The following is a 15227-nucleotide window of genomic DNA, read 5'->3' on the forward strand; positions in this document are numbered from 1 at the left end:
TAAGAGAATGATCAGGAAATTTTGGAATCACAGATTATGGATGGGTAGAAACTGGGGGTATATGAATAATCTCATTGAGCCCTCCTGTGATAGTCCCTTCTGCTATGAGTACTTTAGACTATAAGTTCCTATATATTCTATATTCAAAAAGAAAACAAGTTGACCCTTAAAAATAAAAAAAAGAATGACCAGGGGAGAGAATAGTAAGTCATTTGTATTTTTTTTTTAGAATATATAGGATTTTTCTCTCCTTTTTCCTTGGTAATAATCATTTCTAAAAGAGTGCTGCAACAACTTCTCAAATAGCTTCCATTGTCTAGAGGCACTTTTGGTCACTTCTCTGTGCAAACTCTGTGTTTGCCACCCATAGGGAAATATTCTTTGGACAATGTTAAGTGAGAGCAAGGAGAGTGATTTTAGTTAAATTATTAGTAGTTTACCTCATTGGTTCTCTGATTCTAAAGGGATTACTTGAATAACCTATGATCAACTGAATATTCCTGTTTCCAACACTCCTTCCCCAGCAAATTCTTACTGAAAACTCTAATGTGACTAGAGATAAAGTCTTTACAGAAGTAATGAAGGTTAAATGAGGTCATAAGGACCAAGCCCTCAATTCTCATTTAATAACATTAGTGTGCTTTTATGAAGAGACTCCAAAAGAGGGCCTGCCCCTTTCCTCCATCCCTCTCCCCTCTCAGCAAGGTAGGAAGAGCTCTCACCAGGAAACAAATTGACCAGCACCTTGATCTTGGATTTTCTACTCTCCAAAGCTATGAGAAAATGAATTATTGTATTTTAAACCACACAGTTGACAGTATTTTGTTATGACAACCTGAGAATTCTAATATAGAATCAGAAAACTCCATCACTATATGGTCTGATATTGTTAACTGCTAAGTGAAATGGAAATGTTAAGGGAATAAAATGTAATCCCTTAACTTGAAATTGGACTAAAATCAAACACACTTAGATGAGGGAAATTTCTTAGAGCAGGTGATGCCCTAACTGAGCTCCAGAGGATGAAAAAGAGTTTAGTTAAGCAAAGATGAAAAGGAAAGTCATTCCATGAATCAGGGTCACAAAAAGAAGACACAAAAGTGAAAAACAGCATAATGGCACAGAAATGCAAGGAGTTGCTGAAGGTAAAGTTTTAAAACAAAGAGGGATGAGAGATGAGGCCATTAGGGGCAAGTTCAGATGCCTAAAAATTATTTGAAAAATTGTAATATACATGTCTAATAAAAATCCTCCTTTGAAATATTTAGATATGTGGGTATTGCTCCCTATGTGTGCTATCCCCAGGATTGCTTATTTGGTACTAGAGGACTCATTAGGAAACATTATCATGTTGTTTCTAATATTAAAGGAATACCTCAAGTTGATCTTTGTCCCAATTTTTCACTCCATGGTATGGTACAGACAAGCACACAAGAATGTAAGGTTCATAGTTTTTTCTATGTAGCTAGTAGCTTGAGCAGACATCAAAAACTTTCTATGGAATAAAAAAATGATCTATAGGAATATAGGGAACAGATATACCACAGCATAAGACAGGCTCAAATTAATTTAATTTTGATTTGGAAAGTTTGTCAAAACCATGATCTTGAATTTTACTTTTTAAAAATAATCTGTAACTATAATTTTCAATGACTAAATTATTGTCACATGAATATAAATAGGTCATTAAGCAGTGAATATACAAAAGTGCCACATAGAAAGATAATTATCTAGAAGAGTTCTCTTTTTCTCAAGCAACTGGTATGCTTACTTTCCTGTGAGAGAAAAACTAAAGAAAACATTGAGTAATATTTTACTTGCAATATGAAACCTGTTATTTTCACATTTTGAAATCTCTGAATTCACAAGGATTCTTATATCGAGCATCACTGACCAGGCAACAATCCCAAAGTAGCTCTCATTGCCTCCACAAGCCTGGAATTAATCATAGTTGTTCACACTTTCCTCACATCCATCAAATTGTGTACATTATTTGTACTCCATGTGTTAAGTTTAATTGCTGCTTAAAGTATCTTTAAGAAGATGATACTATGATTCAGCATGGGAGAAAACAAAACAAAACTTCATGAGCCTGAGAAACATGGCAACATTGCAGATTAATATATGATTAAGAAAGAAAAAAACATAGAAGAAAGTAAAGTTCATTTGCAAGAGGTGTACAAAATAAATTTCAAATGATGTTTAAAAGGCATTGTGTTAAATGGGGATGAACTACAGTTCTTCCTTCTTGGAGTTACTTAAAATAGCAATGTGTATTACACACCTTCTCACAACTGATGGCATATAAATGCATTGAAATATAGTAGAAGGATTTTTTCCCTAAACTGTGTTAACAAAAGATATATTTCCAACATTGCAATGTTCTGCTATCATGTTTAAAAATCAAAAAAGTGGATATATATAATATAATATATTATAATATATAAATATAAATTTATACATATAAAGTTATAAAATTATCCTAATCTTATTTTTACATGGTGATACAATTCTGGAACTGCTAAAAATAACATAGTAAATCAATAATAAGTAAGCTAGTTAAATGGTTCAGTTAGTTAATATATTCTTATAGATGAGAGGAGTGATTAGGAAAACAATGATGAAAATTGAGAAACAATGTAAGCAATGAGATTATACTTTAACATGTGACTCAGTTGATCCTTTCCTTGGTAGACTGATGATATGCTGGTGATATGAAGGGTAAATACTAGATCTCCCTACAAATAATAACTATACATACTGGACCAAATCTCATGCAAATAGAGTTTTAAACTCTGAGCAAAACACACCCTTCTACCCCCGAAAAAATAGCTAAGGTCTCTGGGCGTGGGGAATTAAGTTAGTCAAATGCAGAAAGTAAGTTAAACGTGGAACAAGCAAAATAGCATGGAGAGAACTCCCAAGTTTTTTTGTTTCCCTGAGGATGTCCACATTTATGAATGTGACTGCAACATAGGAGCTATAAACTCTGAAAAAAAGAGAATATTGTGCATCTTGACTAAATATGGAGGGAAGTAAGTCAAGGGCAGTAAAAACCTCTGGAGATCAAAAGGCAAACCCTCAGACAGAGAGAGCCAATGAAAAGAAAAATCAATATATAGACTCAGCCCAAGTTTATAACTGATCCCTGAACCTGCAGGGAGAAAGCAAAGGCAACTTTCATCTAAATGAAAGCGCTGAACTGACATGTGACCTGCCATCGGTCGTTATGTGACATTTTAAAGTTTGACTCTAAGCAAGTTAACTGCTCAATAAATCAAAGCTATTTATACTTTTGGGGGCAATATCGGGGCTCATAACCTATAAACATACTGTAGAAAATAATTGGTGTAAAATTGAGATCCTCGACTTATCGGAAACAGAAACATGTGATACAGTCTTAAGAACAGACAATAAAGAGAGGCAAACATTGTGATGACCTAGGTGTAGAATTACCAATGAAGCTGATATAATGAGTGGTCAAGGAAAGTAAAATAGGTTCATAATTACAAAAAAAAGTAGGGAATATTAGGAAATATCACCAAAAAAAAAAAAAAAGACTGAATGCAACACCAAAAGTAAATTAAATAAATTTTGGAGCTGGAAAACACAACATAAATGAAATTCACTAGTTGTACTTAATAAATGAGGAGACTTACTAGAAGAAAAATGAAATTGAAGGCAGACATGCAGAAATCATCCTATAAGAAGAGAGAAAAGAATCAAAGATGCACAAAGTTTCAAGCGCCTGTATGTAAGTATCAAAAGATCTCTCAAGAGGAGGAGAATTAGGAAGACAAGATATTTTGAGGACACACAGGCAGAAAACTTTAAACATATTATGAAACAACCAAATTTAAGAAGCACATGAAATCCAAAGAGAATAACTTTGAAATAATCAACATTTAGGCATATAAAAGTCAAATGCTGAAAACTCTATACAGGAATAAATGCTAAAAGATAGACTGCATTGAGGGAAAAAATATAGCAAAAAATAACTGGTAATTCAAGAATGTATGAAAAGCTTAAAAATAGTACATGTGTGAACAAATAACACTATTTTGGTTCCTTCTTTCTTTTAATTCACATTATCACATTATCACTATCTTTGAAACTGATAAAGTATAGAGACACAACTCATATGAAATGATAGAGAATAACAGGAGAATCAAATAGGGCTAAATTGAAAAGATTCTAACTTTAAGGGATAAACTATTAAATATAACAAGACTGTGAAAAAATAAAGATGTATATTTTACTCATTATAATAGTTTAAAATGCCAGAAGAATAGCTAAAATGTTTCTAAAATAGATTTAAAAGGAATAATCCAAAAAAAAGAAAAAAAAACAGAAAGAAGGAAAAATCACAGAGATTAAACAATAAACAAAATAATAATACATTCTAAGGCTTAAATTGAACCATAACAATAATTATATAAAATGTTAATGGAAAAGTACTCTAATTGAAAGTTAGATCTGGGCCTCCCAGTGTGGCACAGGGGGTTAAGCACAGCACTGTGAAGCTATCCACAGCCACTGCATCACAAGCTCCATCTCCCGACCGGCTAGGGAGCTACCCACATGGCTCAGCAGACCTCTCCTGTCTGGCCCGCTCCTTCCCTTGGCAGTGTATATGAGTAGATCCACCTTTTTTGTACCCCACTCTCTTTCTGGTGAATCCTCTCATCCCCTGCATCTCTGGCCTGTACCCCAGTTCTTGTATGCATAAATAAATCTTAAAAAAAAGAAAGTTAGGGCTTCTCTGGTGGCACAGGAGGTTGAGCGCAGCACAGTGAAACTGTCTACAGCCTCTGCAGTGCGGGTTCGATTCCAGCCTGCTGGGGAGATACCCACATGGTGCAGCACACCTCTCCTGTCACCTGTTGCTCCCCTCAGCAGTGTATTTCAGTTAGTCTGCCTGTTCTGTTTCCTGCTCTGTCTCTGGTGAATCTTCTCACCCTCCCGCACAGCTGGCCTGTACCCTGGTTCTTATATGCATGAATAAATAAATCTTTAAAAAAAGTTATATCTTATCAGAATTAAAACAAACTTAAAATATAGATACACTATATCAGTATATCTGATACACAGATACACTGTATAGATACACACATATATATGGAGTAAGCATAAGAAGGCTGAAATAGCTTTTAATATTTAGATAAAGTAGATTTCAAGATAAAAAGTCCTACCATGATAAAAGATATTTCAGAATCACAAAAGGGGCATTTCATTAGGAATACATAATTATAAATATTTATGTATCTAATAATATAGCCTAAATACATGAATCAAATATGAGAAAGCTAAAGGGATAAATTAATAGAAAATTTAATATCCCTCTCTAAGCAGTTGATCTAAAATCAGCCAAAAATATAGAGCACCTGAACACTACTCATAAATATTTCACCTAGTTGATATTTATAAAATATATAAAAGTTATAGATCCCATATATATCTTTTGCAAATGCACATATCTGTTCAAGATAGACCATGTTTTGTATGGTCTCACATAATTGAAAATCAATAAAATTGCACAAAGCATGTTTTTAGATAATACTGTTATTACATTCGGAGTAAATAGCAATAAGATATTTAAGAAAACATCAATATTTGGAAATTAATCCATACAATTCTAAATCATCTGTTGGTTAAAATAGGTATCATTGAAGAAAAAAGAAAAACTTCAAAATGAATTATCAATAAAAAATATATCCAAGTCTGTATGATACAGAAAAAATAATGCTTAGAAGAAAATTTTAGCTTAAATTGATTTTCTTTTACTCTAAACTCAGGACCTTATTTCTACCTCAAGGGGCTAGAGAAAGAAAAGTTAGTTCAAGGCAAGTAGAAAGAAGGAAATATTAAGAGTAAAAACAAACAACTAGAAGACATATTCAAAAATAATAAACATGTTTGATGAACAACTTACTGGACTAGTAAGTAAAATTAGAGGATATAGATCACTGATATCAGGAATATAGGTTACTAGAGAGCTTAAAAGCTCATGAGAAATATCATGAATAACTTCATACCAGCAAATGACCAATTCATATGAAATTTTTTTCTACTAAAGAAATTCAATGAAAAAAATCTTTCAACCAAAAAGCCTAAGTTCAGAAGATTACACCTCTAAGTTTTATCCAATAGTTAAGGACGAAATGATACTAATTCTATGCCAACCCTTCCTGAAAACAGAAGAGAAGAATAGTTCTTAATGAATTTTATAAGAAAAAAAACATTACCAAAACCAAAAGACCTAGTATATAATCTATCAACCACAGGTATCCCTCATAACCATAGGTACTGGTGTCTAAACTCACATATTGGCAAATCAAATACAGCAATGCATATGTATATAAAAGGATTATATAATGGCCTAGTGGAATTTATCCCACTAATGCAAATATTAAACCAATTTGAAAATCAGTCAATCTAATTTATCATAATAGAATAAAAGATAAAAGCCTTATAATCAACTTAATAGCTGCAGTAAAACTTTTGAAAAGATTCATTAAAACACCTCTCAGAAAAGTAGTAATTAATAAAAATCATCACTCTGATAAAAGGAATCTAAAAAAATTACACAGACACAAAATGCCATCATAAAGTTGCTATAGTAACAGCATTTCAAATTCAAACTAATGATAGTGATAGAGCATTTGAAAAAAACTCCCCATGCCTCAGAGCTTTGCTTTGTATACTATAGTACGCAAAGTTTATCCTTAAACTAACAAATACTATACCTCTGTCCTTGATTTCAAGTAACTATTCTTTTTTTTTGTTTTCATCTGTAAAATGAGAATAATATCAAAAATAAAGATAACAACAATACTTATCAAGTTTTTGAAGGATGAATTAATTTGTGTGAGATACTTAGAATTGTACCATGAAATAGTAGTTTTGTATATTTGCTACTAAAAATACAAAACTATATAAATTACTAATTACTTTTTATAGAACTAAGATAAGAATCTCACATATTATATGACTATCAGATGACTGACATTAAATATCTCCATGCTGTTGTTAGTTTGGGGGTGTTTTTCTCTACTCTTATTGATTTTGTTTAAAATGAATACTTTTTTATTAGAATATATGTTATATATTCAAAATATTTACACTTATTTGTTTCTGATCCTTCTGACCTGGAAAATATTTTGTGGAACCCAACACTGTAGGAGTTCTATTTTCAACAGCAATTGAGAAGATTCATAATTTCAACCAACCAACATACAGAAACACAGAATTTTAATTGAATTCATCAGAATATGGGCCTTTTGATAATAGAAGAGTGTTGAACAATGATACTGCATACATTAAGTATATGATAGATGTATTATTATCTGCATTTGAAATGAATGCGCAGAAAGCAGGAGAGCTTGTGTATTCTATCCTGGGTGCCACTGCTAGCAAGGGAATGGATTCGATCTCAAGTCTACCTGATTCCAAATGCATAAATATGTGTGTGTCTCACAGTAATGTATCAGACATATTACTGAGTAAGTGTAAGACCTGAAGCATTGCCTGTGAAGGGCTCTGACACTAGCTAAACCCGGTAACTGTGTCAGTCTCAGAACTGGTGCTTGATGCCACCCAGCACTGCATGCTTTACTGGCTATAAATTATCCTCACAGTTCTCCAATAATACTTCATTGAATTCTAAAGCCTGTTAAAAGTGACCCTTGAAAGCCTGCTTACCTCTAAAACCTTTCAGAAAATAAGAATATGTCCCTTTTGAGCTAGTACACTTACATATTTTTCTAGTTCTTTACAGTAGATTTCACGTGTAATTAATCAGCACTTTATTTGGAAATTAATTGCATCCTAACATTGGTTCATTGCTTTCCATTGGTAATTTTTTCTTCTTCTACATAAGCGTGATTTATTAGAGTCATGCTTGTCTTTTAAGATTATTTTATTTGTTTTTTAAATTTCTGTTCATAAGCTACACCCCAACAATGAGAGATGCATATTAGCTCTTTCATTTTGACAGCATTCAGTATACACTTATATTTTTTGCTTTTCAAATTGGAAATGCATTTTTTGTAAAAGTAATTCAGTAACTAATATAAAAAATTAAGCTAGAAATCACAAGCCCTTCTGTCTCTCACCCTCCACTCCACATGTTTAGAATTGGATAAATAGGACCAAATTCCCAACTTATGAGTTATATCTATTAATACCCACCACAAATATCATTAACTCACACCACAAATGAAAGTATTAAATCTTACATATATTGATTATGTCAGCCAGGGTTCAAACAGGAAAACTGAACCTCTAAATTTAAAACAGGTAATTTGTGACATAGATAATGGAAGAGTTGAGAAATCAAACAGGTGATTGTGAAGCATGTCTGGCATAAGTAACAGCAGGAGGAAGCTGCTGCTATCTTCCTCACACTGGATGGTGGCATAGTGAAGGTGGGAGGGGGAGAGTGTAATTGGAAGAGATGGCCTTGGTGGGAGGCATGTGTCTTTAATGTCTTAGCCATTGTTTAGAACTGCTCACACAAAGTTATGTAAAAGACAGGCTGCCTTTCAGCTGATTTAAATATGGTTTTAAACTCTCTTCACACAACTTAGCCTCCCAGTGTTTACACCCAATGGAACTTTCCTGCTTTGCCCACAGTGTCTGACACCTTTGGGAGGGGAAATGGGAGGAGGAGATGTCACCAGGGCCCTTGAGCTGGAAACAGCCAAGGTGGTGTTACTCAGTTAAAGGCCCTGCCCTAAAGAATAAGTGGGGAAAGAAGTAACCTTACAGTTCTTTTGTCCAACCTTAAATCTTTTTAAAACCTTGGGCACTTCAGCTGGAGGCAGGTGACTTATGTAACTGGGAAGTAGGTGTCTGTTTTCCTAGAAAAAGGCAGAGAAAGAGCAAGAAATGGACTTAAAGAGAAAATAGTCAGAATTCACTTAAGGTAGTAGGCATCATATTAGCCTTCTAATATTTGACACTCCAGTAGAGAGACATATCTTGTTTTCCTTTACTGGTAGTTGAGTCAAACAATTTTAAATGTTCATTGGTCATTTGTCATTTTGCCTTTTCCTAATTTGTCTGCTTATATCATTATTTGTGAGTTTGGTGAAGTTGTTATAGGACAGCCCTGATATTGAACAGGTTGCCAGGCTGTGGGTCCTCACCTGCGCATTTAAAAGGGACTTATTAATACTCCACTACAGGCACACACAAAATGTTAATAAAAGGTTTATTTACAAGGGAAAAGGAAATAAGGAAAATGTACAACTCAGGGAGAAAATAGGGAAATAAAGTCTTTAATGCGCGTCTACCCGATCCGCTGACCTGGAAACCCAAAGTCACTCTCAGAGTTGGCCAGACAGCTGCGAGCTGGCGGAGAGCCAAAATGGGGGCCCGCCCCCAAAGCCCATGTGTCTGGCTTTATATCAACCTGGCTGCTTAACCCCCAGCCACCTTCCCTTTGGTGTGTGGGATTTGGAGTTCCCAGTGTCTTTGGCTTTGGTCTGCGGTGGGGGTGGAGTCCACAAAGCCTGTGTGGAATTAGCTTAGGACATCCTTTTCCCCCTAACAAAGTGAGGAGCTTATATGTGGAATCTGAAAATTGTTCATAGTTTCTTTGTCCGTCTTTTTATTTTTTTTTTTTTCATTTATTCATATTTTTTTTTTTTTATAAATTTTATTTGTTATATTCCCCATACAATTGCAGCCCCCCATTCTGAGCCAATCCCTCCCCTCCCGCCCCCGCCCCCCTAAAAGTGTCTCTGGTTCATAGTTTTTTGTTGATTTTGATTTTCACTTTCTTATAGTTATTCATTTTCCTGGTCCCTTATTTAAGTTTTCTAGATTCCTGCTATGAGTGAGACCATCCGGTATTTTTCTTTTTCTTTTTGGCTTATTTCGCTGAGCATGATCCCTTCCAGCGCCATCCATGTTGCTGCAAATTGCATGTGTTATTATCTTTTTGAATGCTGAGTAATATTCCATGGTATATATGTACCAATCTTCTTGATCCAGTCATCTATTTTTGGGCATTTGGGTTGTTTCAAAGCTTAGCTATTGTAAACAGTGCTGCTATAAACATAACATTTATTATATTTTTAATTGAAATCATTACATTATAATTTTAGGTAAGTTTCAGATGTTCATCATGAGAAATAACATGCATTTATAATACATTAAGTTCATCACAAAAAGTTCAAATTTTCCCTTCACCATACCATTTTTTTTTTAAATATTAAATTTTATTTTTATATTCCCCCATACAATTGCAAACGCCCCATTCTGACCCCAATCCTTCCCCTCCCGCCCGCCACCCCCAAAAGTGTCTCTGGTTCATAGTTTTTTGTTGATTTTGATTTTCACTTTCTTATATTCATTTTCCTGGTCCCTTATTTAAGTTTTCTAGATTCCTGCTATGAGTGAGACCATCCGGTATTTTTCTTTTTCTTTTTGGCTTATTTCGCTGAGCATGATCCCTTCCAGTGCCATCCATGTTGCTGCAAATTGCATGTGTTTATCTTTTTTGAATGCTGAGTAATATTCCATGGTATATATGTACCACATCTTCTTGATCCAGTCATCTATTTTTGGCATTTGGGTTGTTTCCAAAGCTTAGCTATTGTAAACAGTGCTGCTATAAACATAGGAGTGCAGGTGCTCTTTGGAATTGATGTTTCTGTGTCCTTTGGGTAAATACCAAGGAGTGGATTGCTGGATCATATGGAAGCTCTATGTTTAGTAGGTCCAGAAATCTCCACACAGCTCTCCATAGTGGTTGGACCAGTTTGCACTCCCACCAACAGTGCACAAGAGTTCCTTTTCTCCACATCCTCGCCAACATTTTGTTGTTGCTAGTTTTTTTATATGTGCCATTCTCACTGGTGTGAGATGGTATCTCATGGTAGTTTTGATTTGCATTTCCCTGATTACAAGTGATGTTGAACATTTTTTCATATGTCTGTTGGCCATTTGCATTTCCTCTTCAGAGAAGTTTCTTTTTAGCTCTTCTGCCCATTTTTTGACTGGATTATTTTCTTTGTTGTTGCTGAGTCTCATCAGCTCTTTGCAGATTTTTGTGATCAGTCCTTTATCATTAGTGTTGGGTGCAAAAAATGTTCTCCCAGTTGGTGGGGGTTTCTCTTTGTTTTTGTTATTGTCTCTTTTGCTGTGCAGAAGCTCTTTAATTTGATGTAGTCCCAGCTGTTTATCTTTCTCTTCACTATCACTGCTTTGGGTGATGTGTCTGTAAAGATGTCTTTGATGTGCAAATCCCGTAGTGTTTCGCCTATATTTCCTTCTATGTATTTTATGGTTTCAGGTCTTATGTCTAGTTCTTTAATCCATTTTGAGTTGATTTTTGTGTATGGTGTGAGGTAGTGGTCAAGCTTCATTCTTTTGCATGTAGCGACCCAGTTTTCCCAGCACCATTTATTGAACAAACTTTCTTTGCTCCAATGCATAGTCTTTGCTCCTTTGTCAAGATTAGTTGACCTAAATCTGTGGGTTTATTTCTGGATTTTCTATTCGATTCCATTGGTCTGTATGTCTGTTCTTGTTCCAATACCATGCAGTTTTGATGATTATGGCTTTGTAGTATAGTTTGAAGTCTGGGAGTGTGATGCCTCCATTTCCTTCTTTTTTTTTTAGTAGAGCTTTGGCTATTCGGGGTTTTTGGTGATTCCATATGAATTTCATCAATAATTGTTCTATTTCTTTGAAGAATGCCATTGAGATTTTGATTGGAATAGCATTGAATCTGTATATTGCTTTTGGTAGGATGGCCATTTTAATAATGTTTATTCTTCCAATCCATGAGCAGGGGATGTCTTTCCATTTCTTTGTGTCTTCTTCTATTTCTTTTAACAGTGTTTTATAGTTTTCTTTGTATAGGTCCTTTACCTCTTTTGTTAGATTTATTCCCAAATATTGATTTTTTTTGTTTCGATAATAAAAGGGGTGGTTTTTTTGATTTCTTCTTCTTCAGATTTATTGTTTGTGTATAGGAAGGCTACTGACTTTTGCATGTTGATTTTGTATCCTGCCACTTTACTGAATTGATTGATGAGTTGAATTAGTTTTTCTGTGGAGATTTTGGGGTTCTCTATGTATATTATCATATCATCTGCAAATAGTGATAGTTTGACTTCTTCTTTTCCTATTTGGATTCCTTGGATGTCTTTCTCTTGTCTTATTGCTCTGGCTAGGACTTCCAGTATTATATTGAAAAGCAGTGGTGAGAGTGGACATCCTTGTCTTGTTCCAGATCTTAATGGAATTGCTTTCAGCTTTTCACCATTGAGAATGATACTGGCTGTTGGCTTGTCATAGATGGCCTTTATGATGTTGAGGTATGTTCCTTGTATCCCAAGAATTTCAAGGGCTTTTATCATGAATGGGTGTTGCACTTTGTCGAAAGCTTTCTCAGCATCTATTGATATTATCATATGGTTTTTATATTTCTTTTGTTGATGTGTTGGATAACGTTGATTGATTTTCGGATGTTAAACCATCCTTGTGCCCCTGGAATGAATCCAACTTGGTCGTGGTGAATTATCTTATGGATACATTGTTGGATTCTGATAGCTAAAATTTTATTGAGGATTTTTGCATCAGTGTTCATTAGGGAGATTGGCCTATAGTTTTCCTTTTGTGTTGTCCTTATTCGGTTTTGGTATTAGTGTAATATTGGCTTCATAGAACGTGTTTGGTATTGTCCCTTCCTTCTCAATTTTTTGGAAGAGTTTGTGAAGGATAGGCACTAATTCGTCTCTGAATGTTTGGTAGAATTCATTTGTAAATCCATCAGGTCCTGGGCTTTTGTTTTTGGGAGGTTTTTAATTACCATTTCAATTTCGCTGCTTGTAATTGTCTGTTTAGGTGTTCTATTTCTTCTTTATCTAGCTTTGGGTGATTGTAGAGTTGTAGGAATTTGTCCATCTCCTCTAGATTGTTGAACTTGTTTTCCATATAACTGTTCATAGTAGTTACTGATTATTCTTTTGATTTCTGCTGTGTCCGTTGTGATTTCTCCTCTTTCATTTATGATTCTGTGTATTTGTGCTTTCTCCCTTTTTTCCTTTGTGAGCCTGGCTAGGGGTTTGTCTATTTTATTTATTTTTTCAAAGAACCAGCTCTTGGTTTCATTGATCTTTTGGATTGTTTTTTTAGTTTCAATTTCATTTATTTCTGCTTTGTTTTTATTATTTCTTTTCTTCTACTGGTTCTGGGGTTTTTTTGTTGTTCTTTTTCTAGATCTTTGAGCTTCGAGATTAGGTTGTTTCTTTGAGTTCTTTTCTTGTTTTGATGTGAGCTTCTATTGCTATATATTTCCTCTTATTACTGCTTTTGCTGCATCCATACATTTAGGATATTGGTGTCCTCCTTGTCATTCAATTCAAAGAATTTTTAATTTCTTCTTTGATCTCCTCGTTAGTCCAGTGGTTTGTAGTGTGGCTTTTAATCTCCATGAGGTAGGATGTTCCTTGCCTTTTTTTATGATTTATTTCTAGTTGATGCCTTCGTGGTCAGAAAAGATGGTTGGTATGATTTCAATCTTGGTGTATCTGTTGATGTTTGTCTTGTGCCAGTATTGGATCGATCCTGGGAATGATCCGTGTGCGCTTGAGAAAAATGTGTACTCCGTTTTTTGGGTTTAGTGTTCTATAGATGTCTGTTTAAGCACAAATGCTCTAGGTCCTTATTTAGAGCTTAGTTTCTTTACTTATTTTTTGTCTTGTTGATCTATCCATTGTTGATAGTGGTGTGTTGAAGTCTCCCACTACATATGTGTTTTTCTCTGATGTCTGTTTTCAGAGAGGACAACAGTTGTCTGATATATTTTGGTGCTCTTTCGTTTGGTGAGTATATGTTAATGAGTGTTATTTCTTCTTGAAGTATTGTCCCCTTAATCATAATGTAGTGACCATTGGGGTCTCTTTTTATTTTTTTGAGTTTGAAGTCTGTTTTTATCTGTATAAGTTAGCTGTTCCTGCTTTCTTTTTTGGCCCATTTGCTTGTAGGATTGTTTCCATCCTTTGACTTTGAGCCTATTTTATCTTTTGTAGCTAAATGTGTTTCCTGGAGACAGAAAGGTTGGGTTTTGTTTCTTAATCCAGGCTGCAACTCTGTGTCTTTTTATTGAAGAGTTTAGTCCATTTACATTTAGAGTTAATATTGATATGTTAGCATCTGTATTTGCCATTATGTTTGTCTTTCCTTTGATTTTATTTATTTATTTTTTAATAACTTTTTTTTTTTTTTTGGTCTTCTTTCGTTGTTATTCGTCCCTCTGAGGTTCTGGCTTTAGGATTCCTTGTAGTATTTTTTGGAGTGGGTTTAGTCGCAATGAAATTCCGGAGTTTCTCTTTGTCTGGAAGGTCCATATTCTTTCTTCATGGAGGAAAGAGAGCTTTGCGGATAGAGTATTCTTGGTTGGCATCTGTTTTCTTGGAGTCTGTTGACTATGTCCTCCACTCTCTCCTTGCCCGTAGTGTTTCTTCAGAGAAGTCTGATGTCAGCCTGATTGGTTTTCCTTGAATGTTATCTGTTTCTTCCTCTTGTCAGCTTCATTATTTTTTTCCTTGTCCTGGATTCTTGGGAGCTTTACTATTTATGTGTCTTGCTGTGTTTTTCCTTTCGTCGTGGAAGTTTGGTGTTCTTCTTGCTTCTTGTATATCAATTTTCAGCTCCTTCTTCTCATTTGGGAAGTTCTCTTCAATTATATCATGAATATTTTCTCTGTTCCCTACATCTCTCTCCTCTCCTTCTGGAATTCCTATAACTCTTATATTTCCTTTCCTCATGGAGTCAGATAGTTCCCGAAGTCTTTCTTCATTCTTTTTCCTTCGTACTTCTCTTCCTTTTCTGTTTTGGTTCTTTTATTTCTGTGTTCTTCAAGATTACTTATTCGTTCTTCCATTTCATCTATTCTGCTTCATTGCTTTTCCCAGAGTTCTTTAGTTCCTCCATTAATTCTTTGATCTCCTGCATTTCTCTTACTTCCTCTTTAGGGACTCAATTTCCTTCTTCTGATCTATCACTTTTTTAATCATGGCAATTTAAATTCTCTTTCTGGAAGGCTCAGAAGTTCTTCCAAGTTGCTGTCGTTGCAATCTGGGGAGTGGTTTTCTTTTTGTGGTGTGCTTCTTTCCTGAGGAGTTGTTAGGTTGCGTGTGGTTCTTTACTCCCTACTGTCTGTTTTTTAATTTGTCGTATGCGTTGGACACTGTGTTGCTCGGACTGAT

The 15227-nt window shown here is 34.7% G+C and overlaps 1 protein-coding gene and 1 long non-coding RNA gene across 4 annotated transcripts in view; one reads left to right on the plus strand and one right to left on the minus strand.

Moving 5' to 3' along the window:
* LOC129146628 (uncharacterized) overlaps window positions 1–798 on the minus strand; it is a 55272-nt gene extending 54474 nt beyond the window's left edge. For all 3 annotated transcript variants that reach the window (XR_008553550.1, XR_008553549.1, XR_008553548.1), the window contains exon 1: window positions 723–798. This is a non-coding gene — a long non-coding RNA (uncharacterized LOC129146628). The remainder of the gene's footprint in view (window positions 1–722) is intronic.
* KYNU (kynureninase) overlaps window positions 1–15227 on the plus strand; it is a 714170-nt gene that overhangs the window by 193830 nt on the left and 505113 nt on the right. The window lies entirely within an intron of this gene.

This window comes from Talpa occidentalis, unplaced genomic scaffold (assembly GCF_014898055.3).
Source record: "Talpa occidentalis isolate TD23 unplaced genomic scaffold, MPIMG_talOcc4v2.1 talOcc4.3, whole genome shotgun sequence".
NCBI classification, from domain to species: Eukaryota; Metazoa; Chordata; class Mammalia; order Eulipotyphla; family Talpidae; genus Talpa; species Talpa occidentalis.